General features: G+C 40.5%; 2 protein-coding genes across 5 annotated transcripts in view; both read right to left on the bottom strand.

The window, feature by feature from the left end:
• The window catches only part of UNC13B (unc-13 homolog B), a 341,071-nt gene that overhangs the window by 114,376 nt on the left and 210,699 nt on the right, over window positions 1-15,996 (bottom strand). The gene's annotated exons all lie outside the window — the stretch shown is intronic.
• The window catches only part of RUSC2 (RUN and SH3 domain containing 2), a 445,432-nt gene that overhangs the window by 402,677 nt on the left and 26,759 nt on the right, over window positions 1-15,996 (bottom strand). The window lies entirely within an intron of this gene.

Below are 15,996 nucleotides of genomic sequence, written 5' to 3'. Positions count from 1 at the left end.
AAACCCAGATGTTGATTGGGTATGGATGTAATGGTTGGACAGTTTGGAAATCTGTCTACTTGATCTGTTTCTGTCTTGATAATTCTGTCTGTACATTCGGAAGTTCGGGGTGCTGACCTCTTTCCCCTGAACTAGGTAAAGGATACATGTTTGACTGATTAAAGTAAGCTTGTTAACTAACCCATTTTGAGTTGCTTTCCTTTATCAAAGCAGATCCAAGAACCTTTGTTGGCAGACACCCTGGGGATGCTAGGGTATTTGCTGCTACAATTCCCCAGGTCTGTACCTCCCCCGACCACATGAATAGCAAGAAGGCTTGTATCTTACTTAGATCAGCTAGTAGAAAAAGGGACAGGGAAGGAAGGCAGCTTACCACATAATTAGTGGGGGAATGCATCCAACTGCTCAGATAGCACAGTGGCCTAGGTCCCAGATCAACTGGGGATTGAGTGGCAATACCCAGAAGTCTCAGAAGAGCTTAGCACCAAAGATAGGGCAAGTAGCATTATACCACAGATGGCTAGCAGGGGTGGGAGGGACAACATCCAGGTGTTAATACCAAAGATGGTTCACCAGTTTTTTCTTTTTCTTTTTTTTAAGTCCTATTCACCAGTATCAGTAAAATGTTTCAATTTTCTACTTCCCAGTGCACTGGGGCAATAATTAGCTAAACGTGATGGCCAATGAAGGATCTAAAGATTTTTTTCTTTGTTATCTCCACTTAGGATGTGGCAATCCTATCTGCAGGAACTGAGGTGATGTGAAAAATTTCATTTGGGCTGAGTATAATCAGTTTTAAATAGAGATCTTCCCTGCACTTTAGACAAAACAGTGAAATTGCTATGAATTGCATAGCTAAGCAAAAGTACTCAAAGTATCCTAAGGAGTTTTCTTTATCTTCTAAATAGCTTTTTCTGTCAAGGGAAATGGCTGGAGGCTTGCAGCAGAAGTGGGGGTGGGGAGCGAAGGGCTGGGATGGGAGGGATGGGGAAGGACAATAGAGTCTTTGATAGAATGTATAACTTTCCCTTGAGATTCCATATAGTAAAACTGAGCAAGACGATTGCACTAGAATTCCGACCTTGGGCGGGGGGACCTCAGTTTATCAATATAGCGATGAATATATACATATATATACACACAGAGAAAGAGAGGTGTGCATCTATGGTTTCTGTCAAGTAATATAAATTTGCTCACAGTCCCAGAGGCAGACTCGCAATTTGTACCTACAAAAATACCAAAACAGCAAACGTATCTGTATATATCTCCATATTTATTTCTATGTCTATATGCACCTCTCCATATGTACAAAGTGTATTGCAGCAACCTTTTGTTGGCTCCAGCACAGCAACATGAAAGGAACTCTCCTGGGAGAGAGGATTAATCAGGATAAAAGAAGAAAAAAAGAACCCCGCAGCTGCACCCTTGCTGGGTGTCAGCACAAGTCAGACTGGCTTTCTATGAACAACAGACTCAGTTGAACCTTTCTTTATGCCCCTGCTCATATGCTATGACATGCCCTGCCCCTACCTGCATCTTCTCTCTATTCAAATATTACCCTTATTTAAGGTATAATTCAAGTATCCCATCTTCTGTTAAATATTTCAATAAATCCAACCCAGAGGGATCTTTCTTCTCCCTGTCATTATCAGAGGAGGGGGGTGGGGGAGTGTGGAGGGGAGTGGAGCAGAGCATATGAGCAAAGGCAGAAAGAAAGCTTCAAATGAGCCTGGTGTCTATAGAAATATCAGAAATAGCAGATCTTTGATAGGAACTGAGGCCCTTTCATTCAAAGATCAGGGCTTTTTCCACAACATAATGTTGCCATTAGTTCCCTCAGCTCTCTTGGAGAAAAGCCTATCAAGACAAGACCTCCTAATAAAATAATTTCTTTTTATATAATATACAGAGAATAAGTCACCAAAACATTAAGTCATAAATAATTTAGCAGCTCATCTGACCCTTTGCTAAGATGAAGAAAAATCTTTCTCCAGAGTACCTAAAGGCTATCAAGGCTGCTAAGAGATTTGAGCAGTAGACTAAGGGGTTTTGTCTAATACTAAGGGAGGATAGCAGTCCTTGTTCAGAGAACACTGACTCATTTCTCTTTTCCTCTTTGGAAAAAAGAAAACAAAACTTTGTCATAAGGGATAGTTCTCCAGGTTGTGGGAGGGAGAGGAATACAGGGGAAAATGTAGGCAAAGTAAAAACAAAAGACATCAATTAAAGTTTATTTTAAAAAATATTAATTGGCTGCAGCCTGCTCCTTTGGCTCTGGCCTAACTGGCTCCAAGAACTCATTCCCCAATCTCGCATTACTGAAAGCCAGATCATCCCACAGAAGTTAAAGTGTGTTGGGGAAAACTGGAAATCTGGGAGAAAAAAATTGTCAAAAATAAGCTGACACGTTAATATTGCAAGTTTTTTTCAATGGCTTTCACCTTTAAATCCTTCTTTTCACCATGAAAATAACAGGGATACCCAGAAACAGTTCTCCTGCTCTGCATGTCTGTAAGGCTGCTATAGAGCAAATGATGACAGCTGAAAACCTGACAGTTTTCTTTTTCTAGCACCTACCAGCCAAGCAGCTAGTCATATCCAGCCCACTGGCCCTCTCTAAAAGGAAGATGAACACAAAAGAATACATTGCCTGTCATAAACTGATTCATACATGCTGTGTGTGAAAATAGGTGTCTGTTTCTTGGTGCTGGCCAATCCACTCAGTTAAGTCCCTGGTGCTATAAATACTCCTCATTACCCAAAGCAAGGAGGAAAGGAGAGGATGCAAGAACAATTAGCCAATCATTCGGTCAGCAAAGGTGGAACGCAATTTAATTTTCAAAGTATATTTTTCATACTGAGTCAATTTAAAAAACTGAGTACAATTTTAGCAGTCTATTCTCATTAAAAACTGACCAATTAATAATGTTTTGAGGCCTAATTGACTCACATCCACTTCACAATGAATGCCTGTATTCCTCTGTCTGACCTTTTAAGGCCTACACAGGTGCTGTACATTCAGAGGGTCTGAGAGACACAAACACAGGGAGCATCAGCTTTCATTGTGAAAGTTCATGCAACGTTCAACTTGTCCCTTTTAAAGTAATAACTGCTCACATAAAAACAAAGCTCCCTTCCCTTAGAGCCCATTCTGTGTTAATGCATCCATCTGGGATTATTTACAAAATAGTAACTGTGACCAGTATTCTGGTTTATCTCCTACAAAACTCAAGAAAGGGCCTTCATTGTGTATTAATTATGAACTACCAGCACCCCACTCCAGTTGGAAAAAAATGATCCATAACTAATGTGAAATTATAGAAGTGATTTTGAAGTGTTGCCCTAATATAATGGTAACTGATTGCATAGAAGGTGCATTGTAGTAGCATTTCATATCACACTGCTGCATAGAGATTCACTTGCTGGAAGGAGGAGTCATAGGAGGGAACATCTGGATAGGGAGTTATGGAGTAAGAGACATAAGTCATATTACAGGCCTCCCACTGGCACCCCACCCCAACACTGCCAGAAGAAAGAATTCGATTATGAGACACAGAAACAAATCACAAAAGTTGACTCAAAAGGAAGACAGAATGGTAAGGAGGAAATTCACCAAAACATCTAGATCATTCTCTGTTGAAAGAAGGACAATGAAAACACTTCTTGGCACACCTCAATAAGTCTTTATTCCTTCAGAAGGTAGAGGAAGCAACCAGGGAAAATTATATTTCTCACTTTATTTTGACCAATCAAGATGAGGAGAAATGGAGCAAATAACCACATCATCCTTGAGTTTCATATGATAGATAATGTGATGTATATTTTAGACTTTGGAAGAAAGGATTTTTTAAAAATTTGGAACTCAATGTCTCTAGTGGCAAGAACAATACAGCTCCTTTTCCCCCCACTCTTCCCTACCCTTACACTGCACACTCTGAAACCCTGGCTCTATCATGAACAATTTCCCCTTCATGATAGACCTGTGCCCTTTCCCTGAAAATTGCTTTGTATATGTTTTGTATTTAACTTTCTATAGATATGCTATTTTTCTTTTAATAGAAAGTAAGCTCTTTGAAGACAAGGGGTAGTTCACTTTTGCCTTTGTATCTTTAGCACCTAGCACAGAATCTGGCACATAGTGCTTGCTAAATCTGAAAAAGGATTGGTATGATATAATAATCTAAACCTCTTCGTGGGAAGTCTGCTTAAGAAGGATATTATGCACACTTACTAGCTGTGTGACCTAGGGCAAGACACTTAACCCCAACTGCCTTGTCTTCTCCCCTCAAAAAAAATAGGATATTATGTTTTCAAAAAGAAAATTCTAATAACAAACAAATGATGGAGTCTAAAGGCATCTAAAGAGATTGATGTGGTCATGAAAGGAAACCTTTAACCAACTTCAATTTTTTAAATTACTGGATTTGGATTCATGGGTGGTGAATCTGGAGTCAGAAGATTAGGGTTTGAATTTTGGTTCTCCCAATTTCAACCTGTGCTACATTAGGTAGGTCACTTAAACTTTCTGGACCTCAGTTTCCTTATTTGTAAAGTGAGAATATTGTACTATATGATGCCTAAGCTCTAAATCCGTGATCCTATAGGATGTCATTTTTTGATATTCATTTCCCCCATCTATCTTCAGTTTTATTTTCTATACCTGAATTAGTCCCCAGACTTCAATTTCTCCTTGCCTCTTAGAACCCCTGGCTTTCTAATAAAGACTAAGCTCAGGGAGAGAGGCAGACTGGGAGGCTGACCCTGAAGTGCACAGAGAGAGGCAGGCTGGGAAGAGGTTTGATCAATGTGGAGGCAAGTCGTTCCACCAACCACAGGGGCCATTACCAGGCCTATCAACTTAGGGCTGGGACTGGACGGAGCAAGGTAAGAATCAAATGCAGGGCCCTTGGCAGGGGCAATAAATACTCCTGGGACTACCAATCCATAGCCCAGAAATTTAAAAAGCCCCTATTTGGACCTCCAGGGACCAGGATGGCAGAGTGAACCCCGGCTGCTCCAACTCCCCCTCCCCCCAAACATAGTAATTATTGCCCCAGGGCAAAACCCTAAACAGTAAAGGCTTGGGAACCCTAAAGGAAGGGCATGGCTAGGATCCTGACTCAAAATGGCTAGAAAGCAGACTGCAAAGACAAAGACTCTGGAGTCTGTCCTACTACCTACAGAGGGAGGAACCAAATTCAGAGGGAGGCAGTGTTGACTCCACACCCACAGCTGAAGCATCAACAGGGAACTGGTCTCAAGCACAGAGAGCTCTCCTAGATGAGCTCAAAAGGAACTTTGAAAACCAAATGAGAGAGATAGAAGACAAAATGAATAATTCTTTTAAAATCAAAATTGTAAAATTAGAAAAACATTACAATGAAGAAAACAACTCCTTAAAAAAAAAATGTGTGATTCGGAAAGGAGCTCCAAAAACTAACCGAGGAAAATGATTCGCTAAAAACCAGAATCAATCAAATTGAAGCAAATAACTAAATGAGGAACCAAGCCTATTAAAAACACTAGAAAGTATAGGAATAAATGGAGCCTTCCTTAAAATAATAGGTAGCATCTATTTAAAGCCATCAGCAAGCATTACATGTAATGGGGAGAAGCTAGAAGCATTTCCCATAAGATCAGGGGTGAAACAAGGGTGTCCACTATCACCCCTCTTATTCAATCTGGTACTAGAAATGTTAGCAGTCCCAATGAGAGAAGAAAAAGAAATCAAAGGAATCAAATTAGGCAAAGAAGAGACCAAGCTATCACTCTTGGCAGATGATATGATGATATACTTAAAGAATCCTAGAGAATCAAGTAAAAAACTACTTGAGACAATAAATAAATTTGGCAAAGTTGCAGGATATAAAATAAACGTACATAAATCCTCAGTATTCCTTTATATTTCTAATGAAATTCAACAGCAAGAGATAGAAAGAGAAATCCCATTAAAAGTTACTGTAGACAAATTTAAAATATTTGGGGATCTACCTGCCAAAACAAACCCAGGACCTATATGAACACAACTACAAAATACTTTTCACACAAATAAAGTCAGATCTAACTAATTGGAAAGACATCAATTGCTTGTGGCTGGGTCAAACTAATATAATAAAAATGACAATTTTACCTAAATTAAATTATATATTTAGTGCCATACCAATCAATTTACCAAAAAACTACTTTATAGAGCTAGAAAAAATAGTAACAAAATTCATTTGGAAGAACAAAAGGTCCAGAACATCAAGGGAATTAATGAAAAGAAATGCTAGGGATGGTAGACTAGCTACACCAGATTTTAATATCTGTACTATAAAGCAGCAATCCTCAAAACTACTTGGTACTGGTTGAGGAACAGAGTAGTGGATCAATGGAATAGATTGGGTACACAAGACTCGGCAGTCAATGACTATAGTAATCTACTGTTTGATAAACCCAAAGACCCTAGTTTTGGGGATAAGAACTCACTATTCGACAAAAACTGCTGGGAAAACTGGAATATAGTATGGCAGAAATTGGGGATAGACCATTATCTAATACCATATACCAAAATCAAGTCTAAATGGGTGCATGATCTAGGTATAAAGGATGATACTGTAAGCAATCTGGGAAAGCAAGGAATAGTTTGCCTGTCATATTTGTGGAGAGGGGAAGAATTTATGGCCAAACAAGAATTAGAGAGCATTATAAAATGCAAAATGGATAATTTTGATTACATTAAATTGGAAAGCTTTTGTACAAACAAAGCCAATGTAACCAGGATTAGGAGGGAAGTGGAAAATTGGGAAAGAATTTTTTCAACCTATGTCTCTGATAAAGGCCTCATTTCTAAAATATACAGAGAATTGAGTCAAATCTATAAGAATACAAGTCATTCCCCAATTGAGAAATGGTCAAAAGATATGAACAGTCGGTTTTCAGAGGACGAAATGAAAGATATCTATAAGCATATGAAAAAATGCTCTAAATCACTATTGATTAGAGAAATGCAAATCAAAACAACTCTGAGGTACCACATCTCACCAGTCAGATTGGCTAAGATGACAAAACATGAAAATGACAAATGCTGGAGAGGATGTGGGAAAATTGGAACATTAATGCATTGCTGGTGGGAGTTGTAAACTGATCCAACCATTCTGGAGAGCCCAAAGGGCTATAAATAATTTCATACCCTTTGACCCAGCAATACCATTTCTAGGTTTATATCCCAAAGAGATCATAGAAGTGGGAGGAAGACCCATATGTACAAAAATATTTATAGCAGCTCTTTTTGTAGTGGCAAAGAATTAGAAATTAAGGTTGGTATCCATCAATTGGGGAATGGCTGAACAAGCTCTGGTATATGCATGTAATGGAATACTATTGTGCTATAAGAAACGAGGAGCAGATGGACTTCATATTTACCTGGAGAGGCTTATATGAACTGATGCTGAGTGAGAAGAGTAGAGCCAGGAGAAATCTGTACACAATTACAGACACAACATATGTGTGACAACCAACTTTGATAGACTGGACTCCTCTCAGCAATGCAGTGATATAAGTCAACCCCAAAAGTCTCATTATGGAGAGAGATGTCTACATCCAGAGAAAGAACTGAGTTTGAATGAAGACTGAAGCAAAGTATCTGATCTTTTTCTTTTTCTTGTTTGGTTTTGTTTCCTTTTTCCCACTCTTCATTCCATCTGATACAATCCTTCTTTATAACCTGACTAATGTCTAATGTGAAAGTATTTGCAGATCCTATTCTTGATTGTATGCCACCATGGGGGGGAGGGGGGAGGGAGAGAAAATTTGAAACTCATTAATAAAAACCAAAAAGTTAAAAAAAAAAAAACTAAGCTCAGATGCCACTTCTAGAGGTCTCTACTTAGGGCAACAGAAAAAGCCAAAATAGTACTTGTTCACATCATCACCAAGGAAGAGATCCTGGGGTCAGTATCAAGAGGTAAGGAGTTCTTGGGTGGGAGATGCCCCTGGAAGGGTACTGGACTCCAGCAAAAGCCCCTTTCACTTCAGCTGATGGTGAGAGGCCAACTCATTATCTCAATGTCACTGATCATTTGATAGGGTAGGGAGGAAGGCCAGAATAGTTCCTTGGAAGAATATACTCTGACACTTAGAGCAAGCTACTGCTCTTGCACTTTGCATTCACAAAACCACAAAATCAAGAGAAGTTGAGGTTTGCACTGAGTACTAAGGACAAGATAAAGGGCTATCTTAGATATCTTGGTGACAGTGACAGTGCTTTGTGTGTAGGGGGAAGGGGAGGGTAGAAGATGGGATGAAAACAATGGAGATGGCTCCTATTTTTCCTTGCTTTTCTCTTCCAAGGGGAATGATCCTCAGAGTGAGAAGTAGAGATCAAATACGCTTAAAATGGAAGTGAGATTCTCAGGCCCTCATCACCTTTTGCTTGGATTATTCCACAAGTCTCCTAATAGTTCTCCCTGCCTCAAGGTTATCCTTACTCAAGCCATCTTCCACACAGCTGCCAAAGTGATAAAGCACAGATGTGACCCTTGTTCTTGAATCTCGAATTCATGAGATAAATAAGATGATGGGGAAAAGCATCCAGCTGGCTTCACTGATTTTATCACCTAGACCAGGGTACTAACCAAACTTGTGAGTCACTTGAAAAGTTGTGAAAGATAGGTGAGAGGCCACAGGGCAAGAGATTGGCAAAGGTCCTAATCTTCAACAGCAACAAAAAAAGTAAGAAGGTAGATTCTTTAAGTTATAGGCTAATAAGCATTACTTCATAGTAAAATTCTAAGACCCATTATTATATTGAAAACTTGGATGGGTTCAAGCACAATTCATTCCAGAATAACCTCATTCCCTTCAGTGGTAGTGCTGACAGCTTAGTAGGTCAGGAAAATAATTTAAGACTAGCTAGGTGGCACAGAGGATAGAGCACTGGGCTTGGAGCCAGGAAGACTTATCTTAATTGAGTTCAAATCTAGCCTCAGACATTTACTAGCTGTGTGGCCCTGGGCAAGTCACTTAATCCTGTTTGCCTCAGTTTCCTCATCTGTAAAATGAGTTGGAGAAGGAAATGGCAAATTATTCCAGTATCTTTGCTAGGAAAACCCCAAATGGGGTCACAAAGAGTCGAACATAACTGAAAAAAGACTAAACTGACTGACTGATACTTTAATTTCCACAAGACATTTAACATTTCTCTCATAAAGTCCTTGAGGACAAAGTGGACAGTGCAATTAGGAGGATTCAGAACTCATGGGATGATCATCAGTCTGGAGGAAGTTCTTTACCTAGGTCACCCTCATGTGAAAAAGGTAATTAATCTCACCTGGGCCCTCCCTGCTACAAAACTCCCTTTTATTCCACCTCACCTGGTTATTATACTGTTCCCTGCAACTATTCCAAGCCTTTACTTAGTTCCTTAAGATCCCTATGCCACCTTCTCTCCCTCCCAGCAGGCCTTGCCTCCTCCTTGACTACAGAAATAGAACCCATCTGCTGTGACTACTCCATTGTTGCTACACCTCAAGGCTTCTGTATGCCATTCCTCTTCTCTCCTCCTCTCCTCTAGTCTCTGAGGAGACTTTTCTTTTCCAAAACCAATCCCTCTCTCTACCTAGGCTCTTGATTCTTTCTGCTCCAGGGAACTTGTCCCTTTTTGTCACTTCCCCTCTTATGGCTAGGTGGTGCAGTAGACAGAGTACTGGACCTAGTGATAGGCTGACTTATTAACTGTGTGACCTTGGGCAAGTTACTTAACCTGTGTGCCTCAATTTCCTCAACTATAAAATGGGGATAATAATAGTACCTACGTCCCAGGTTGTTGTGAGGATCAAATGAAATAGTATTTGTAAAGCTTATAAGTGCAGTGCTTATTAAGTGTATGTTTCCTTTCTTCTCTCATCTCTCCTTATCCACTGACTCCTTTGCTGCTGCCTTCAAACATCTCCAGGCTTCTCTAATTCTTAAAAAGTTTTTGCTTGACCCTCTCATTCCCTGAAGCTATCACCCTATATCTTTTCTTCCTTTCACAGCCAAACTCCTTGAAGAAATAATCCACAATCATTACCTCCATCTTCTCACTTCCTACTTACTTCCCAGTCCTTAGTAATCTGTCTTTTGAATTACTATTCAGTTGAAATGATTTAACTTTCAATTTCAATGAATGACCTTCTCTCAGTCCTCATTCTGCTTGACTTCTCTGTAGCTTCTGACACCATCAACCAATCCCTTCTCCTGGATCATCTCACCTCCCTTGGTTCCTGTGGCACTTATAACTGCCTAATTCTTTCCAGTCTCCTGTGCATCTCCTGCCCCTCTGACATGGGTGTCCCTAAACCTCCATCTTGGGTTAGCTTCTCTTCTTCCTCTAGTCCACAAATTGATTCTCTTAGAAACCTCATCAGATCCCACAGAGTTAATTTTCATCTATACACCGATAGCAAACTTCATTCTCTTTCCTGAACACTAGCACCATATTGTCAAATGCTAAATATATCTGCCTGGATCACAGATCATACTTTAGAGATGAGGAAATTTAGGCTTTTATAATGGTTAAGTGTCATGCTCAGGGTCAGAAGGGCAATAAGCTACAAAGATGAGATTTGGAGCCAGCTTTTTTGGCTTGAAATCCAGTACTTTTCCCATTGTGCCATGAGGGGACCTGATGGCCTCTCACCATCCCAAATTCAATGATTCCAAAATGGAATTCATATTTCCCCCCAAAAATACCTCTTCCAAACTTCCCTGTTTCTAGTGAAGGACTAACGGCCTCTAAGTCATCACTGACTCTTTTCTCCCTCATTCCCAATATCCAATCAATTGCCAAGTTCTGTTCATTCTACCTCCACAATACCTTTTAGATCTATGCCCTTCTCTCTACTCCTTCAGCCATTACCCAGGTTCAAGTTTGCATTACTTCTTGCCTAGACTACTGTAATAGCCTCCTAATTGGTTTCCTGCTCCACAACTGCCAAAGGAATATTCCTAAAACCATAATTTAATCTTGTCACTTTCCTACCCAAAACTTTTCAGAGGCTCCCCATTGTCTCTAGGATAAAAGACCTGTCATTTAAAGCTCTTCAGAACCTGGCTCTCACACACCTTTTCAGACTCATTTCCTATTACTCTCTTTCACATGTTATACATTTTAGCTAAAGTGACCTACTCCCCAAACTCAGCATGCCATTTTCCATCTCTCTCTGCCTTCTAGCCCTGATTTAATCCACAAACTACAATTTCTCCTTAACTCTTAAAATTTCTGACTTTCTTAAAGGCTAAGCTCAGGTGCTATTTCCTGAAGTCTCCACTCAGGCAACAGAAACAGCCAAAACAGTGCTTATTTACATGGTCACCAAGGAAGAGATCCTGGGGGCTAGGCCTGGATGTACATATCCAACATCAATATCAGGAGGTAAAGAGTTCTTGGGTGAGAGAACCACTGGAAAGGCATCAGGCTCCATCAGAAGTCCCTTCCACTTCAGCTAATGGTGAAGGGCTAGCTCAATATCTCCAAAAGTCACCTGTCATTTGATTGGGCAGGAAGGAAGGCCAGAATAGTTGCTTAGAAGAAAACACTCTGACAGTTAAAGCGAACTGCTTACTGCTCTAGCGCTCTGTATTCACAAAGCCAATAGATCCTGGTAACTCATTCTCCTCAAGATAAATTGCATAGCCATGTTTTTTCTTCCATTGAATGCGTCTACAAAAATACAGTTTGAGTTAAATCAGTGGGAAAAAAAGGTAGCTGAGGCTACAGGAACACAGTAATATATATGTTCCTGGAAGGGTGATGGTAGTCACTTGCAGACCTGGGTAGGATAGCTTGGGATGGTCCTAGGGAAAGAGCTGGCAAGACTGGGACAAAACACAATGTAGAAAAGAGCAGAGAACTCTAGGTACTCTAGCATGAAGCAGAACTAAGGCAGCACCAGGTTTAGAGAAGGCCTAGGGAATGGTTTGGGGCTAAAGTGAGTGGAACTAAGTCAGGAAGGAGAATGTGATGATTAGAGGCATGAGGTGTTTAGGGAATAGGGCCAGATCAAACAGTTAGAGTGCCCTAGGCAAGTGGAGGTCATAGAATTCTCAAAGTAGTAAACTGGTGCAAAGGCAGGCCATGTGTCAGATGTATCCAGACACCAGGATATAGGTTTTGAGCAAAGCAGCTAGATACTCTAGGCACAAAGCATGAGGGGGCGAGGCTAAAGAAGAGCACAGGATGAAGCTGACTGGAGCTAAGACTAGTCCAGGAGGATTCAGTCTAAGACAGAGCATATGTGGTAGCCACGAGCATAGGGAGTCTAGGGACTGATCAAAGCGAAGCAGGAGATGAAGTGCTGGACTGCTGTCTGATGATTAGACTTACTGCAACATGACAGTAGCAATTTCATTATAATACATTAGCAATTTGACTGCAAAACTGAAGAAAACTGAAGTGTACAGCTAGAGCATTATATCTTGAATCAACCAGTCAATAAACATTTATTGAGCATCTAGCATAGGCCAGGAGCCGTGCTAAGAAACTCAAAAGTTAAATAGTCCCTGCCTTCGAGAAATGTTCATTCTAATGCAGGAGCCATGTACATAAGCATGTACATACAGAATACATACAACATAGCTATAGAACAGTCTTAGAAGGGAAGGCGCTAACAGTTGGAAGGAGTTTAGAGAGAAAGTGACCTCCAGAAAAAGCCCGTGCAGAAGGTAGTACCTGAATTAAGTCCTGGAACAAAGCACAAATTTCAAGAGGTGAAAGTGAGCAGAGAGAGCAGTCTAACCACAGAGGACTACCAGGCAATGCAAAGGCACCGTGACAGAAGATGGAGCTTCATGTGTGAGGAACATCAATTAATCAATCAACACACATTTGTGAAGCTCCTACTAAGTACCAGACACTGTGCTAAATGCTGGAGATACAAAAAGAGACAAAGGACAGTCCCTGACCTTAAGGAGCTTACAATCTAATGAGAGAAACAACGTGCAAACACATATACAAAGCAAACTATATATAGGATGAATAGGAAATAATTGACAGAGTGAAGGCACTGGGGAAGGCTTCCTGGGGAAGGAGGGATTTTAGTTGGGACTTAAAGAAAACCAAGGAAGATCAGGAGGCAGAAATGAAGAAGAGTGCTCCAGGCAATGGGGACAGCCAGAGAGAATCCCCAGGACTGAGAGATGGAGGGTCTTGCTTATGGAATAGCCAGGAGTCCAGTGTTACTGGACTGAAGAGTATGTGTCTGGGAGTAAGGCGTAAGAAGACTGGAAAGGTAGAAGATGGTGGGCCATGGAGGGTTTTGAATGCCAAATAGAGCATTTTGTATTTGCTTCTGGAGGCAACAGGAAACCAAGAAGAGCAGTGACATGATCAGGCCTGTATTTTAGGAAAATCACGTTAGTGGCTGAACAGAGGATGGACTGGAATAGGGAAGAGTCTTGACACAGGAAAGGTAGATTTCAGAATCATTAGCCTCAAGATAGTAATTAAAACTGTGGAAGCTGATGAGATCACCAAGTGAAATAGTACAGAGAGAGAAGAGAAGGGGGCCCAGAACAGAGCCCCGAGGGACATCTATGGTTGGAGGTCATGATCTGAAAGGAGAGACAGCAAAGGAGACTGAGAAGGGGTGGTCAGATAGGTGGAGGAGAACCAGGAGAGAGTGGTGTCCTGAACACCTGGTGAGAAGAGTATGTAGGAGTGATCAATAGTGTCAAATTAGGAAGGAATCAGGTTGTGAAGAACTTTCAATGCCAAATAAGAGTTTATATTTGATCCCAGAGCTAACAGGGAGATAGTGGAATCTACTGAGTGGGATGAGGGTGACATGGTCAGGCTTGTACATTAGGAAAAATCACTTTGACAGCTGTGTGCAGGAAGGATTGAAATGGAGAGAAACTTGAGGTAGAGAAACCTAGAGAAGGCTATTGAAGTAGTTCAGGAAAGAGGGACTAAGGACCTAATGAGACCTCTTAAAAGTCCTCTAATCTCATCTACTCATTTGACCAATGAGAAAGCTAAAATCAAGGAAGCACCCAAAGTCACGCTGCCAATTAGTGGCAAAGATAGGGTCAGAACCCACATCTCAAGACTACCAAACCATTCCATTTACCACATGCAACACTAAACTCCAAATTTTGAACAAAGCTTTGATAACTCCTTTAGAAATAGAAAAAAACCCTCAGTCTTGCTATGTGCCCCCACCATTCTTTCTGACGCTCATGTTTTCCAGTGAATGAGCAAAGAATACTAAAGGAGAAAGCTTACATACACCTGATTTAGCAAGATACAGCTTCCTTTGCAAGGCAGCTCATGAAAAAGACTTTCAGCACTTCCTAAGAGAGAGCAACAAAGTCTGAGATCTCAGGCACAACCCAGGAACAAAGGATTTTGCTGTTTCATAATCATGGTAGACAACCTTGCCTTTTCAGAGACTCTCCACAGATCTCCTTTCCTAATTGTGAGCAGTGATAACTGATACTGTTGGCACAAGTGAAAAAAATGCCAGACTATTCTACCTGGCTCTAAAGTTAGTACATTCCTAAAAATTTCAAATCTGCCACTGGATACAAGAGAGATCGCTCATTTTTTAGCAAAAAAAAAACAAATTGTTGCCTTACCGTAATCAAGTATTTCTAGTTGTGATGTCTTGGTTCTTGAACCATTAAATTAGGTAAGGAGATTCCCAGAAAACAGGTGTTGAACAACTTAAGACCCATAATCAAGGAATTAGTCAATAAGGTTTAATTGAGGGAGTCTTGCAGAGTCCCAAATCCTGAGAAAAGAATTTATATTTGACCAGAATAAAATGACTTTGTGAACAAAAATGACTGGGCCAAAGTCATCAAAATCTCATCTAGGAGGATCTGCAGTGTTCTTTATTTATGCAATCGGCACAATGCCACATGCAAACAGGAGGACCTTCCCTTCCCCAGGAAATCCCTCTTTAACCTGGACTCAGCACTCATCTCCTCCATTACAGTGGCACACACTTTTGGAAAGCATGCATCTATCTCCATTTTTTTGTCTCACCTGCTTATTATCAGAGGATCATTGGACAGGGCTATTTCTGTTGTTATATTGTTTAAGGAATCTTGAATGATTCTGACATATGGATGGGAGACACCTTGTAAAAGAGTCTAGAAGGTGAAGATTTGTTCTACCAAATCAAAGGCTTCATCGTAAACAATAAATACAATGGGATCTTAGACAGTAAAGGAGGCAAGTAGGATGGTAACTGCTTATGCTATTTTGGTCCTTTTTATGATATTAATAAGGTCTGAGATTTTTCCCGCACTTTTGATAGCTTTTCCTTCTTTAATACCTTGTTTAATTGTGTTGCCTTAGCATGATTGCCTTAATATTTACTTGGTCCAATCTGGCTGCTTTCCCCATCTTTGTTTTCTTTAGTGCCACTTCTTCAAAGGAGTCTGACTTGACCATCCACAGAAGAACTACAAGAATATCTAACACCCAAATTTTAATATGCATTCGGAAGGATACCCTGTGGCAATAGTTCAACAATGTGCATATCTGACACATTCAGTACAGACAGACAACAAAATGAACCCAGACAGGAACAAGAAAAGGAGAATTGGCTGGCAAACTTCCTTTATTGACCCCAAGCTTTCAGTGAAAGCAAAGGTCCATCTTGTCAATGCTAAAATTTTGCTGGTGTTACAGTATGGCAGCAAAATATGAAATTCAACTATCTCTATAGAATTAAAAATGAATCCCACACAGATAGCAACGGAGAAGCACATGGTAGTTGAAAGAAGGCTATAACATATAACCAGTGAAGAACCCCAAAGAACAGGAGTAAAAGATCATGGAATTATTCATGCTAAGAAGAGAACATAGGCATGCCATAGGATGAAAACAAGGGATGACAAGTAGACAGCCAGAGTGCTCCTCTGATATTCTTATGAAGTCAGAAGAAACAAGGAGGGGCGGCTATGTGGCTCAGTGAGTAAAGCACTGGCCCTGGAGTCAGGAGGACCCGAGTTTGGTTTTGGCCT

Source organism: Petaurus breviceps, unplaced genomic scaffold (genome assembly GCF_028583685.1).
Source record: "Petaurus breviceps papuanus isolate PSGF00001 unplaced genomic scaffold, PetGlider_PUasm1.0 120, whole genome shotgun sequence".
Lineage (NCBI taxonomy): Eukaryota > Metazoa > Chordata > Mammalia > Diprotodontia > Petauridae > Petaurus > Petaurus breviceps.
Note: the sequence above shows the minus strand (reverse complement) of the source record. Positions and strands in the feature narration are given on the sequence as shown.